General features: G+C 51.7%; 1 protein-coding gene across 7 annotated transcripts in view; it reads right to left on the minus strand.

The window, feature by feature from the left end:
- The window catches only part of CUX1 (cut like homeobox 1), a 375,851-nt gene that overhangs the window by 316,591 nt on the left and 46,523 nt on the right, over positions 1 to 12,737 (minus strand). The window lies entirely within an intron of this gene.

Here is a 12,737-nt window from a genome sequence, read left to right on the forward strand (position 1 = left end):
TAATTACGGTTAGCGAGACAGACAGTAATGAGATCTCCAGCAACTTAAACTTCCCACTTCCTTTTCAGATAAATCTTAAGCTGCCTTGTTTCTCCCCCCACCCCAGTGATGTTTCAAAAGAATTGTTTATTCCTGCAGGTAGGTACACGCAACCCAGCCCCGGCTTCCCCTACGCCACGTAAAACATCAACTGCTGGGGGGCACCCCCCAATCGATGAGACAAAGACACCTTTCTCGAACATCTGCTCCCTCGGCTGGGACGCGGGGACGGGCGATCTCTGCTCGAGGAAATGCTCTTTGCAGGGGGACCGTGTTCCGGAGAACTCTCGATCTGCAGACCTTCCAACCCTGGGCGGGCCCTTGCTCGGCTAGTTTCTCTCCCGTCCCTATAAAGGGTCACAGCCTGTGCTTGATCTGACACGAGCCCAGTCCTCCGTCCAAAAGCTGCTTTTCTCGATTAGCTCTTCCAGTCACGTGACGCCAAAGCCCCAGGAAGCATAAAAATGATTTAATTTGCTTTTATAGTCTATATTTCATTCGATTTGCTTTTAAATTAACAATTCTCAAAAAGGTTAAGGTATAGTCCCTGGTTCGACTTGAATCTGGGTTCATAATTTTTGTCTTTTTAAATGCTCCCTTTACATCGATATTTCATGGAGGGAGTAATTTCCTTTCCTGGGAGATTTCAAATTTTTATGGTCCCAGTTCTTTCTCTTTATACAGCCAGGAGCCAACGTGACTTCTGAGCTATTTCTGGTGCACCATCTGTTTCTTTACGAGGCCAGCGAGAGGGGTCTGGGGGATGCGCGATAAGGAGGAAAGGCCCCCAAAGCCCACTCTTGCGGGGGACACGCACCCTCCTCAAAAATCCTTCCTGAGGTGGCCGCTTCTAGGGAATACAGACTTCCAAATGTCTCCCAAGAAGCTTCGATCGCCAGTCAACACACTGGAACTGAACTTCCTGAAGGCAAGTTCTCCAAACCTTTATGACCCATTCCTAGGAGTATTTTTGCGAAAGCCATTTTTAAAAATTCTTTTCCTAAGTTTGCTCAAAATGTTCCTTTCGGTGGCACGCGTTATATAACGCATCCTGGATATTCTTGTGCTTTGAGTCCCGTGGGCCTTTAGTTGCTTTTGAAAGCCAGCCTTTTCCTGTAGGTTTTTATACAATCCTGGACTGATGTGCACTATAGTCCACAAACACATCCTTTTCTTCCCCCAGAAGTCACCTGTCCAGTCCGAGGCGACTTCTGTTTGTCATCGCCCGCCACCAAGGTTCATTAGCAGGGGAAAAGGAGAGCAGGATCCTACAGTCCCACACATGCACACACGTACCCCAATGCAACAGCGGCCTTGGCCTGTGCTTCGTGACCATGGTTCACCCAGCCGGGTGCCTTCTGTGCAGCCACTGTGATTCCTCTGGTCAAGGACTGATCCAGAAGGCAAATCAATGCCTGTATCCAGAATCGCACCAGGGACCCTACAGGCGACCCGCTTGGCACCCAGGGAGCCCACTTTTACCTTCCGGCCAAGGTGAGGCCATGGAAGAAGCGGACCATGCTGGTTCTCAGAAGACAGCATGCCCCCCGCCCCCGTCTCGGCGAGCCAGGGGAACCCACTGTGGGAGGTCACACTGACTCAGGAGACCACTGGCTGGGCCTCCAGACTCAGACCTCCGGAATGGGAGGCAGCAAGCCCAAGAAAACTCTGAAGGCCACCAGAGCCATGGTAAGACCGGTTCCATCCAGGAAAGAGCAGCCACATCCAATAAGACCACCATCGGGTAAAACCAGTTTCATCCAGGTAAGGCCGGCCTCATCCATGTAAGACCACCTTCATCAGGAAAGAACAGCCTCATCAGGTAAGCCCAGCCTCATCCAGGAAGAAGCTAACAGCCCCTGAGAAAGGAACTCTGACATTCCAATGGTTAGAATGTACTTATCTAGAAGAATAAAGCAGAAAGCTATGGTATTTTAAAGGGCCAGAAACTAGATATAAAATGGGGAAAAGGGAGGGAGGGACCCACCCTGTTTTCAGTGTCCCTGCACAGGGAGGATGACTTAGAAACATTTTTACATAAAAGCCATCAGGAAGGGACACAAGAGGGACAGGGAGGGCGTCAAGGTCCCCCAAAGCTGCCAGGTGGTACCCTGCATTCCCATGAGCAGCCCCACGCCCTCTCCCTGGGCTCAGCTCAACAGCACAAGTTGGCCCCGAGGGGGTGGAGGAGCTGTGCCTTGTAAGAGTTTGAAAAAGCCCCAGCACACTGTCTAGATTTGCATCACTTACACGGAAAGGACAGGGCCGGGACGCCCGAAGAGAACGCAGACGGGCCTCCTACCCTCACGGGACTTGGAAGAAAACAGTTTCTTCTATTTAAAAACCTGCAAGCTCTTGGTTCATCTCTCTGCGTTGTAAAAAATTAATTGTATTAAAAAGCATCAGTTTGTTTCTGTGATGAGGCAACCACACTGTTCCGGACAGAACCGCGTGGAGCCCGGCCGCATCCAGGCTGGAGCGGCACCCCCGGGGCCGCTGCCAGGCCGGCCGCCCGCTGGCTAACAGGTTGCTGCCACTCTTGTTCCTTCGGCCCCGCCTACATCTTGCCAGGCTTCGCTGTGCTCCCTTAGTTGCCTCGATTCCTCAAACTGCCAGAATGTTTGCTTCAAATACCATCTCGGTAAGACGCCAGTACCTGCTGCTTGCTGGCTGTGAGGTCAGTCCCTAAGAAGACCCATTGCTTTTCAGATGGCACGCACCGAAAGCCACGGCCAGGTTCATAAGAGGAAGTGGTGCTGGTTCAGGTTGGAGGGGAGGAGGAGGGAGGGAAGAGACAGGGAGGACGCTCCCTCGTGCGGGGGTGGTAGCCCACAGTAACGGATTTTACTCTCTCTTCTGACTCCATGCTTCAGCGCTCGCTTCCACACTCCCATGCAACAGAAGGTGGTCTGTTTTGCTTTGGCTTCTGCATCCCTTAGGCGCATACTATCTGCACAACTGGAACGATCAGGAAAGAACCAGAACTCAAGGCAGACTCCACGGTGGGGACAGCTACATGGGCATGTGGGGGTAAGCCGGCAGCGCTCATCACGTTCACAGACGCCCCTGTCCGTGGACCCCGCCACTCGCCTTGCAGGAACATACCCTGCAGACATACGTGTAACCGTGTCAAATGGCGTGTGTACAAAGCTGTTCGAGGCGGTGCTGTCGGAACAGCAAGGACTGGAAGCAACCCAAGTATCTATCGATGGGGACCTGGGTGCATCGAATACGGCCATCTATAGCAGGGAATATCCTGCCACTTTGGGAGAGGGATATGGAGGAAGGGCCGGAGATCGAATTTGCTTCTGCCGCATTTGGAAAGTCTAAGAAGCAGTTTTTGTTTGTTTGTTTGTTTGTTTGTTTTAATTAAAAAGCAAGGTATAGAAGACTGGGCATAGCATGCTAGATTTTGTGTACATAGAGGATAATGACATAAATTCATATTTGCTTCTGTGCATATAAAGAAATTCTGGGGGCGCCTGAGTGGCATCCGACTTCGGCTCAGGTCATGATCTCACAGCTCGTGAGTTTGAGCCCCGCGTCGGGCTCTGTGCTGATGGCTCAGAGCCTGGAGCCTGCTTCTGTTTCTGTGTCTCCCTCTCTCTCTGCCCCTAACCCACTTGCATTCTGTCTCTGTCTCTGTCAAAAATAAATAAACATTAAAAAAAAAAAAAAAAAGAAATTCTGGAAGGATACTCAAAGAAATCAGCAATAGTAGGGGCGGGGAGGGCAGACAGGAGCCTTTTGTTTCGGAACCATGGGACTGTTACTTGGAAATAGGCAATACAAGGAATTTACTGCAATTGCTGCTATAAAAATGGTCCAACTTTTCTGGAAAGTTCGGGGAATAGGTACCCACAGTCTTAAAAATATACTTACACTACTCACTCAGCATGGCTTTTAGGAACTTAACCTAAAGAAATAATCAGACATCAGGAACAATCATCAAAAACACACATAGATGTAGAAGGATGTTCATCCTGATGCTTGAATATAGTAAATGCCTAAAGTACTAAAAAGCAGAAAAAGAAAAGATCAATTTAACGCAATATGGGGCATACTGTACTAAATGTAACTTCAATGAACAGCATACTAATTTCCTTCAACTAACATGGAAAAATAATCTTTTTTTTTTCATTTTGTTAAAAAACATTTACTTATTGGGGCGCCTGGGTGGCTCAGTCAGTTGAGCGTCTGACTTCGGTTCAGGTCATGATCTCGCAGTGTGTGGGTTCGAGCCCCGCATCGGGCTCTGTGTTGACAGCTCAGAGCCTGGAGCCTGCTTCAGATTCTGTGTCTCCCTCTCTCTCTGCCCCTCCCCTGCTCATGCTCTGTCTCTCTCTCGCAAAAATAAAAAATAAAAAAAATAAAACATTAAAAAAAAAAAACATTTACTTATTTTTTGAGAGAGAGAGAACAAGAGAGTGCTATCAGGGGAAAAGCACAGAGAGAGAATCTCAAGCAGGCTCTGTGCTCTCGGCACAGAGCCCGACAAGAGGCTCGATCCCACGAAGTGTGAGTTCGTGACTGGGCGAGATCAAGAGCCAGAGGCTTAACCAACTGAGCCCTGCAGGCACCCCTCGGAGAGATATTCTTAACATCACAGGAAACTCTCCGCTGGGGAAAGATCAGGAAAGCTAGTTACACAACAGTTTCCAAAGTGTTATACCACTCACCTAGCTTTATGTTTACATAAACGAGGTTTCTGGAAGGACGTTTGCCAAAATGTGAACAGTAATAGGACCAGTGGTGACTTTTGCTTCCTTTGTGTTATATTTTGCAGTTGCTTCATTTTTACTAGCCTTTCTCACTTCTGAAAATCAGAGAGACAGAGTCATTTCCATTTTGCAAAGAAAAATTAAAGAGGCCACATAAAGAGTTGCTTTTTTCTCTCTCTCTCTCGGGCAGAATGCTAAGGCCCACATAATAATGAAGGAAACCTCGAAGGCCAGAACGAGAAGAGCACTCGGCCAGGGCACAGACGTTGTGCCCGAGCACCAGGCAGGAGGAGGGTCTCCCTCTCACGGGCCCTGACCGACCTCAGGCCAGGTGTTCTTTCCCCAGGAAGTAGAAGTGGTAAACAGAAACCAGAACCAGAAGAGCAAACACAACACCAGGGGCTCAAATGGGGAGCTGGGGGAGCAGAAGGGTTTTCATCCTCCCTTCCCTTCCCTTCTATGTTTGGCACAAACAGTTCTTTGGCTTTATTATAGGGCAGTGTGACAAAAATACATTCTAGCGGCAATTAAACACCATGTCTAACAGTCAAGTGTTTTCAGTTAATAAAGGGCTCTGCTTATAATAAGAGAAATCACTGTCTAATTCAAAGCGGCTGAAATCTAAGCCCTCACCCTGGTTTCTGAGTGATTAGCGGTATTTTTTTTAAAACGAGAAGAACCATCACCACCCCACCAAAGGCATGGCACACAGTTTATTGGATCTGAGAGTGTGAACTTGTAACCAAAGTGGCCTGGGTTTGGAACCTAGCTTTACTACTTAATGAAAAACTGCCCTGAACAAGTTCACCTTTCCAATATCCCCCCTTTCCTTGCCGGTAAAACAGAGAGACCCTGTTGCTAAGTCCCCCTGCAAGATGCCGGGACCCGGCAGCAAAGACAACAGGCCCCAGTTAGCCTCATTTCCCCTTCTTGACCTTTTCCTAACCATTTCTGGCCAGAACTGTTAAGCACGGAAACAGTCTAGCCCCTGGCACCGGGTGGGCCCCGTTCAAGGGGCCCAATAAAGTCCAGCGACAGAGGCTACGAATGCACGATGCATGCATTCTGGAAGCTCTGGGGTAGGCAGGCCCCTTCTAGTGTCAGGAAGCAGGAGTTCAAATGCCCTGGAACTCTACTCAATGGTCCCAAATGCTTTCATTTAGGTAAAAGTGAGTTCAATGGTCTTACACATGACATCGACCTCAACCAAGTTTGTCGGTCTGGCTTCGGGTACCTTGAACCTCCGCCTTCGACCACAGGTCCCCCTGGTTTCTCTTTCACTGCCAGGCTGGACGCACGGCCTGGCAGCGGAGGTCGGGCTCAGGGGGGGGGGGGGGGGGAGACAGGGGACAGGGCAGCACGCGGGCCTGTCGCTAACCAGCTGGGGACTCAGGGCCAGGGTCCGGACGGCCCCGTGAGGGCCCCGGAGGACTCCGCCCCCCACCTCCCCGAACCGCACTCGGGATCCAAAGGGATCACAATCCCACGAGTTCCCAACACAGCCCTGCGCGGCGGCCCACATCATGGCTACTTCCTTCCTCCTCCGTGTGCCTCGTTCCTCTCCGCCGCCGGTCAGGTTCACGGGCTCCTGGCTAGCACCTCGAGAGGAGTCCGAGGGCTCCCGGGGAACTCAGACTCCTCGTGCTTCAGCTGCTTTTTAAGTAAAAGGCAGATAATGCTACCTGCCTTCCTTTCACCTTTAAGGATGTTGTCAGGATTAATTGAACGGGGCCGAGTAAGCTCTTATTTCCTCAGAGAGAGACACTGAGTAAGTAACAGGGTATTATTCTATCAACGGCCTGCTTTAATGTCACCCCCCACAACGGGCACGAAAGGAATGTACCATTTCACTCCCATCCTGACTGCAATAATCCTAATTCAATTAAGCCAGAAATCACATTCTGAGCAGCAACTCCTATCTCAGGGACAATAGGAAACCATTACAGGCGCACGGCCTGGACGATACTAAATATAATTTATGGTTTACTTTTGCCGAGGCATCCCGAATATTCTAAGGAAATTCGGGCGTTACGGGTTCTCGTCACTTAGCAGTTCGCTTGTCCTCATTTTTCTGTAGAAGATTCACCAGGTATTGAACAGAAACAGTGGCAAGAGGCATAATCCAAGGAGGAAACACACCTTCAAGTTGCCTTTTAAAAATGGAGACAATCCTAAAAAGTGTCACCTAACTCCCAACATGTAAAATGAGAGAACATAAAGATTCTTCAACAGAAACAATTAAAGTCACCATAATTTTAGTATATTCTGCAAGTGAGCAGATGAGGAGTATGCACATAAAACACCACAATCTTGAAAAGTTTACGCTGTAAGTACAATAGGTTACCATTCACACAGATATATATAAATAGCATACATTGCTTTATTTAAAAAAAAATTTTTTTTTTTTTTTATTTTAGAGAGAAAGGCGGGGAGGGGAGGAAGTGAGCAGGGGAGAGGGGCAGAGGGAGAGAGAGAATCCCAAGCAGGCTCCCGACGACCCTGGGATCAATCAATCCATCCATCCCACGACCCTGGGATCATGACCTGAGCTGAAATCAGGAGTTGGACACAATCGACGGAGCCACTCAGGCGCCCCCACCACCACACGGAACAGCATAAATCCCTGCGTGCCCCCCACTCAGCTTCACCAAACTTTAACATTCTGCCATCTTTGCTATTTTTAAAGGAATAAAATAGGGGCGCCTGGGTGGCTCAGTCGGTTAAGCGGCCGACTTCGGCTCAGGTCACGATCTCGCGGTCCGTGAGTTCAAGCCCCGTGTCGGGCTCTGTGCTGACAGCTCGGAGCCTGGAGCCTGTTTTGGATTCTGTGTCTCCCTCTCTCTGACCCTCCCCCATTCATGCTCTGTCTCTGTCTCAAAAATAAATAAACATTAAAAAAAAAATAAAAAAATAAAGGAATAAAGTATACTCGGAGACCCCTCCTCAGTCCCATTTTCTCCCTCCCTCCCCCAAAATAATCACTTCCCAGAATTTGCCGCTGGCCCTTCTCAAGAAATCTCTCTCCATTTTCTAGCTCTTTAAGATCCCACTGACAACATAAGGTACGGTTTTGCACGTTTAACACAGAGATAGGACGGCGCTGCGCACCCCCTTCAGCGGGCCTTCCAGGCTCCACACGGTGTCTGCAAGGTCCAGGCGCGTGTGGCCTGTCCTCCAGAACAGCCCTGGATGACAGCGACATGCCTCCGGGACCCTGATGTGCTTTCCGACCGTTCGCTCCGGGATGCCGCCATGACGGTTCTTGTAAGCGTCTCCCCAGGACATCGCTAAGAGTGCTCCAGGATACAAGCGCCTTCTACACCTCACTGCGAAGTGGTCATTCCGGTTCACGGGCCCACCGACGGGACGGAGGTCACACCGTGAGCCCTCGGTATATTCAGACTTCAAATCTTGCCATTCGGATGGGTGTGTAAAAGGGCGGAGGGGCCTTACTTTTGAAAGCCATCGCCTCACCGGGAACAACCCCTCTTGGTCCTCACTAGGGGACCCATTCACAGGGAGCGGGGGCCTGTGTTCTGATGAGCCAGGTGGCCCCACAGTGCCGGGAGTCAGACCACAGGAGGGTGAACGCCACCGTCTCCCGAGCCCTGGAAGCTAGGATCGCAGACTAACACCCACCAAGGAGAGGGGCTCAGACAGCAGGTGCAACTCTGATGCACTGTGGGATTCTGAGAAGAAAATGTCAAGAGAGGGGGGATGTCAGGACCTCCGGCTCTGAGCCCCAGCCCCTCCAAGCAGACAGATGAGTCCAGCGATGTAAACTGATAGGTGCAAGGCACTGACTAGGCAAGGATTTTTTTTTAATTCTTATTTACAGACTTCACAAGCATCTATCCTGAAATCACTCATTACCAACTCAAAAAACAAAAAAAAGAAAGCAAAACTCTCTACCCTCACAGCTTTATCTGAACAACTGTAACGGGAAAAATGAAAACTTTACCGTGAGGGGGGAAAAATCTGGCTAAACCAGCTCTGCAACTTAAGGTTAGGTATGTACCGCTGTTCATATTCTCGAGGTTTCCTCAAGAAACAATCTGACAAGATTCCCTAGCTTCTCTCACCCATTAATTTTTAGACACGAGTTTAGGTAGGGCGGAGAAGAACCAGCCTTGACCGAATTAGCAGTTTCTTTCGGTCCCCTGGACGCCCCCTCTGGACCTGGAGGTCGATGACCCACCTACCAAAATGAGACATCAGCCGCGCCGGGCTACGTGACCTCGAAAGGTGTTCTGTGGGGCTGAGGGGACACAGGGATCGAACGGCCGCAAGGTGCTCCAGCCCCCTCCAGGGTGAAGGAAGACGGGGGACGCAGGCTTCCACCAGGAAGGCCATCTCGGGAGGGGCTCAAGAGGGTTCGGGGAGGGTAGGCCCAAGACAGAGGGACAAAGGCCCGGCTGCCCAGGGGGTGGTGGCCCCAAGTCGTCCACCTCCCTCCCACTGTCCTCTGTGGGCAGTGAGACTATGGGGGAAGGAGCGCTTGCAGGGGCAGCGGTGTTCAGATTTAGGGGCGGCCAGGGGAAGCCAGCAGAAACCCGAACGAGGTTTCTTATCCTATGCCCTCTGGCCCGTGTGCCCACAGTAGCCACCCCCTCACAGGAGCCTCCTGACCTTGGCTGACCTTGTGCCATGCCATTTTCCTCCCACCCCTGGTCATTCCCTTCCTGACTCCTTTGCTGAGTCCTCTGCCTCCAGTGTGCCCAGCGCTGCCCACGCCTGCCCTCAGCCCTTGGCTCTCCTGCCTTTAAATTCCATCCCTCGGGAACTCATTCACTCACCACCAGGCCTGAGGACCTGGGGCCTGTCCTGACTTCCCCTCCGCCCCCTTCAGTCCTTGTATCTATGGAGCACCTACTACGCGCCAGGCACCGTCCAGGACACGGGGAGTTCGGCACAGAGGGGACAGCCCTGCCTGGTGTCTTGAACACTTCTCCTGATTCGAGAGGTCTGTGAGACCACCCTCCGGCCCTCTGGGTTTTTGACCCAGACCTTGATTCACATCCCAGTCATGCCCAAGGGCACACCTGGGCTCATCCTAGTCTCCTCCCTCCCCTGCCCCCGAAAAACAGGTTCCATGTCCTCTCTTTCTCACCTCTGACATCGGCCACGGGCCCTCTTAACCTTGGATCCAGGCTCCAGGCCCTCCACCCACTCAGCTCTCCAAAGACGGAGGTCTTCTTGACCCATCATTGCGGCCATCGTGCCGCCCTCCTGCGCGAAGTCTCCAATGGTCGGTTGGCCCCCCCATCACCACACCTGGGTCCCCAGGCCCGGTACTCTTCCGCTGGGCCCCAAGCTCCCTGACTCCCTTTCCGATCCAGCCACAGCATCCCCAAGTTTACGGGCCCTGCTCACGTGCGCGCCCCTTCCCAAGACCCCGCCCCCTTCCCTGCTGGCCACGTGATCCTACCCTTCACCTCCCGCTTCAGCCGGTGCCTCCTCCCAGAAGCCTTTCCCAACAGCTCCGGTACCAGTGGCCCTTCTCCTGTTGCTTCCTAAAGCACAAACTGTCTGTCCCCTTGGAGTTCTGTGCTGCTCAGGAGATTTCCTGCAGTCAACATGGCTGACTTTTTCCCCAAACAGCCCATCGCCCAGTTAAGGGAACACCCCCTGAGAGTGGGACAGGGTCGCAGATGTCATGGATCGAGTGCTCCACACAGGGAGCACCAACAGCTCGCACCTTGCAGGGTAAGATGGACTGAGCAGGGGAGGTCGGCCCGCAACTGGGGCAGAGGTGCAGGGCTGGAGGGGAAGAGACAGGGGAGAGGCAAATTCAAGACGCCCCCAGCGACACCAGAGGAGGTGACGAGGCCAAGGCTCAGTGGGCGAGCAGGAGGACAGAAGCCAGCTCTGCACAGGGGGGAAGCACGGATGAGGCTAGCCTCAGCCCAACTGAAGGGAAGTGGGGCCACCGAGCAACCAAGCCCACAGGACTGACTTCCAACGCACTGACACTGATGCGGCATTAAAGGTTAAAGCCGCAAGTGAGTGATTAGTTGGCTTAAAAAGAGAAGAGCAAATTTATCTGAAGTCTGAGCTTCTGGAGACACCCCGAGATGAAGGTCCAGAGAGGAAGGCCAGCAGGGTGAGCATCGGTCAGCTGATGCACTGGCTGGCTTCTGTGATGTGCGCCCCCACCCCCCAGGTGTCAGGGAGGACGCACACAGTGTGTGGCTCAGAATCTCGCCAGTGTCCTATATGCCTGTCCTCACCCCCCAGCCTTCCCCCCCTCTTCCCTGGCGGCAGCACCTCAGATCTGCCACAGCCGTGCCACTTGGCACGCCGGGTATGACTTCACCCTGGTCACTGCCAGCACCCCCAGGACGTGCAGGCGCGTCGCCGTGGCTAGGGCTGGGAGACTCGCCTCTTGGTGGCCAGACTTCAAATCAACAGTCCGCCATTAAACCTGAGCTTCCGAAGGGCCACCTGAACCACTGGGCTGCTGTCCCCACCCCCACCCCCACCCCGAGCTGGCTCCACCGCGCACGTTCTGGAAGGCATCTCTGTGGAAGAGACTGCCATGCTCCTCTCTGCTTTGTAAACTTAAGCATTCTGAAGAAAACAGAGCTAAGAGGCTTGTGGAAACACAGAGCACGTTAATTATCACCATGGAAAATCAAACCACACTGAAACTTCAAATCTAACTTTTATGAAACTTTGTGAACCTTCTCATATGCCAATCTCCCCCACAGGCCCCCTGTGGTGCCTTCTCTAGAAGCTTTGAAGTCAGAGGACAAAGTAGAATCACCTTTACGTCAACGTTTTACGGCTTGGGCTGTCTGGAATGTCTCAGGGTTGAAATTCTCACGATTCCATTTGCCAGCAGCAACGTACGGAGTTGTGGATTGCATCAGCCGTGAACCATCAGCAAACAACTACGCCTGCTCGTTTATCTACTCCGGTTTAATTTGAGCCCTTAAAATAAATGTTCACGTCTGCAACAAAGGGTCTGATGTGATTTTTTTTGTCTGCAGACTATCAAACGAGCACTCCAAAGCTCTTCCTTTGGTAGATTTCAAGGTCGTTTGCTTCGCCAAGGTCTCACAAAAGCAAGTGTTGTTTTCCTTTGGAACCACTAAAATCTAAGTCCCGTGAGGGCAGGGGCCGTCACAGTCCCCAGCTCCTAGCATTGTGCCCGGCTCTCCCTAACAAGCGATAAAGACGAACTTCATGAAGGAGCGAATGAACCTCGCTGGTTCATGGCCATCATGAACTGCACTCGGGACATTCGTGCCCTTGCAAGGCGTACGCACGGGCTTCCTCCGTTCGTGAATATCTGGGTTCACAGACTACGCACAAGTGTGTAAACCCAGGCCGGCTGCCCCTAGGAGGACAGGCAACGTGACACAGGCTACGTGGCTGCTTGCAGCTGACGGTCCGATGCCCCCCTCTGCTCCGTCCTGCCCACGTGCACCAGACACCCAGCCCTGTACAGCACCAACCATGACAGGGCTTAACTAACATCAGACTTTAACACCGCTCTCTGCCAAGGGGCTCTTCTGTCATCTGAAAATAATATACTAAATTATACAGGATGTCTAATAAACATTTAACGGCATGAGAAACACAATAACTCCACAAAGTGCAATTCTTAAAGGCACAGAGGCCACTGCAACTGAAAGAAAGAAAAGATTTAACTCAAGCTGATCTGCATGAACATCAGTGCCTCTACAGCATCCAGAAATATGTTCTCAAAAGGTCATGTGCATAAGCATCCACTGTGAAGAATAAAAACAGTTGTTCTGGGTTTCTTGACAAATAAGAATAACCACTCTGTAATACGAGCAATTGCTGGTGGGCATGTGTAGCCAAACAAGCAGGGCTTTGTGCACCTGGCCCTCGCCACCCAAACACCACAGCAGGGCGCGTGGAAGGACAGGGCAGACAGGAGACTTGGACCTCGGATCCCAGGAGGCTCCAGCCTTCTCTCCCCTCTTGTGGGGTTGAGGCCGTGGGCAA

This window comes from Acinonyx jubatus, chromosome E3 (assembly GCF_027475565.1).
Source record: "Acinonyx jubatus isolate Ajub_Pintada_27869175 chromosome E3, VMU_Ajub_asm_v1.0, whole genome shotgun sequence".
Lineage (NCBI taxonomy): Eukaryota > Metazoa > Chordata > Mammalia > Carnivora > Felidae > Acinonyx > Acinonyx jubatus.